The 2,500-nt window shown below is 70.5% G+C and overlaps 1 non-coding gene across 1 annotated transcript; it reads left to right on the plus strand.

Annotated features, from left to right (window-relative positions):
- Positions 1 to 1,526: 1,526 nt before the first annotated feature.
- LOC123787781 (5.8S ribosomal RNA) lies at positions 1,527 to 1,679 on the plus strand. Its single transcript, XR_006778318.1, has one exon. It is a non-coding gene; the product is annotated as a 5.8S ribosomal RNA (ribosomal RNA).
- The last annotated feature ends 821 nt before the right edge of the window (positions 1,680 to 2,500 follow it).

Here is a 2,500-nt window from a genome sequence, read left to right on the forward strand (position 1 = left end):
CAGGCCCGCTGGTCGCGAGGGACGAGAGAGCGAAAGTGCGTGTGGGAAGGGTGTGAGGAGAAAAGGGAAGGAGGTGCCTGGAGGCACGCGGGAGTCCCCGTGACACGGCCTTGGTGGCAGAACGGCAGTGGTCGCCCGGAGGAAGGCGGGGTGGTGCAATAGTTGGGGGAGGGGGCCCCTGTGCCCTCCTCCCTTTAGCCGGTCCTCCCCTCCGTGTCCTCTCGGGGCTCCCCTCCATCTTCCCTGCCCGGTGCCGGCACCGCTGTGTCCCCCGCCGCCCCTTGGTGTGCCTTGTCCTTGGTCTCCGCTCTCCCATGCCCCGCCTTCCCCGCGGAGGGCGGGTCGAGGGTTGGGGGGCCCGTGTGCTCCCCTGCCTTCGTCCTCGGCGCCGGTCGTCGCCGGTCGCCTTGCCGCCCGCGCGGTGCCCTCGGCGCGTCTCGGGAGGTGCGGCGTGGCGGCGGGCCCCCGTGGCGTCTTCAGGGATTGGGTCTGCCCGTCCCCTGGGGGGCCTCAGAGCCTCAGCTCGCACAGGGTGCCCGCCATCCGCCACCTCCCGCCGCCAGCCCTGGACGGTTCTGCCCCGGTCTGTCCTACCTCCGTGCCGACCCTGCCCTCCCACTCTGCGTCTCTCCCTCCCCTCTGACCCCCCCCAGGCCTCGGCCCGGGTCCAGCTCCTCTCCTTCCCCGCCTCTGCTCCACCTCTCGCGCACCCTGCCCGCTCATGCCCCGCTTCCCGCCACAGCCCCCCGCCGTCTCTGGTGAGAGGGGCCTGGGTCGCGGGTGCAGGAAGGGACAGGGAGGGGGTAGGCGGCCTGGTGTGTCTCCGAAGCGAGAGGGGTCTGGTCCGCCCTGGCGGCTTTTGGGGGGGAAGGGTTGGGAAAGAGGGTGGCGTCCGGTGGCGGCGGGGTCCGGTGGTGGTGCCCCGCGGGCCTGGCTCTATCACGGGCCAGCAGCTCTGTGTTTCGTGCCCTGCGGGGTTGGCCGCGGCCGGGATCAGCATCGAGGCAGTGGTGGCCTGTGGCCCTATCCCCCCCACCCCCCGCCTCGCCTGTCCTCCACCCCCTTCCAGGTACCTAGCGCATCCTGGCGCAGAGGTTTAAAGACTCTTTGGGGGTCGCCCATCCACCTTGGGTTGGGGCGGTCAGGCCCGTGGGGAGGAGTCCCTTCTCCCCCAGACTCCGCCGCCCACCCCCCGGGGCCGGGGTTGCCGCGCCACGCCACGGTCCTCGCGGCCGTCGGGAGGTGGCTACCCGGCGGCCATTAGGCCGTGCGTGCGCGTGTGCCACGTGTACTCGGTGTGGGGGGGTAGGTGGGAACCCCCTGGGCTCCTGTGGGGTTGTCCGAGCTCACCCCTCACGTTGGGGGGTGCTAGCCGGATGCCCTGTTGTCCAACCTTTCCGACCTTCTCTGAATCTGATCTCGTTTGTCTCTACTGGCCAGCCTGAGGCACCCTCCGGGGAGTGTGCTGTGCCAGAGGGGGGCCTCCCCTCCGGGGGTTGGCCCCCTTTAATGCTCAAAACTCATATGACTCTTAGTGGTGGATCACTCGGCTTGTGCAGCGATGAAGAACACAGCTAGCTGTGAGAATTAATGTGAATTGCAGGACACATTGATCATCAACACTTCGAATGCACTTGCAGCCCGGGGTTTCTCCCGGGGCTATGCCTGTCTGAGCGTCACTTGACAATCAATTGCTCCCCGGGGGTCTCTCGCCCCAGGGAGTGGAGGGGCTGGGGATTTCCCTCCCAGGGCCTGTTCTGCTGGTGCGCACGCCTCACCTGCCCGTGGGCTCATCCCCAGGCAGGGAGGGGTCAGTTGGGCCACTGGGCCCCCAGTCCCCCTAAGTGCAGACACGGTGGCCTCTTCCGCCCCGTGCCCGGTCCCGATGCCGGGGGGGGGGGGGGGCCACCCCCGCCTTGCCCCACGGGGTCCTCCCTGCGGTGGTGTGCGCGGGATGTGAGGAGGTGTGGGAGAAGGGGGGACGGCGCTGGGGCGGGGGGGGCGGCGCCGCCCGCAAGAAAGGGAGAGAGGAGAGCTTGCGCTGAGGGCCGTGGCCGCCGCAGTCCCTCTGGGGGATATCCCTCGCGCCGCACTCGATCTTGGGGTCGCCCGGGATGTGCGTGTGTGTGTGGGGGTTCGCGGTCCCGTGCCGTGCCGGTCGCGGTCCGTCAGGGGTGAAGGGGCCCAGATCCAGAACGCCCTGGGTCTTGCCGCCGTGCCCCCGGCGGCGACCGCGGTTGTCCTGGCCAGGCTCCCCCGCTCCGTCCGGCGTCCGCACCTGCCCTCCCTCCCCGCCGGCGATCCCGGCCTTCACCCTGTCGGGGCGGCTTGAGCTGAGGCCGAGTCGTGCGCGGGGCTGCGCCCCGGGGATGCTTGCCCTGGTGGCGGCCCGCGGCCTGCCACTGCGCGCTTCCCCCCAGGTTGTGGCTGCGTCGCGTTGTGCGGGCGCAGTGGTCGGGGTCAATGGGGTTGCCAGGAGAAAGCCTTGTAGGAGCTGGGT

The sequence above is a fragment of the Ursus americanus genome, chromosome 12 (genome assembly GCF_024610735.1).
Source record: "Ursus americanus isolate L20-20 chromosome 12, mUrsAme1.1.p, whole genome shotgun sequence".
Lineage (NCBI taxonomy): Eukaryota > Metazoa > Chordata > Mammalia > Carnivora > Ursidae > Ursus > Ursus americanus.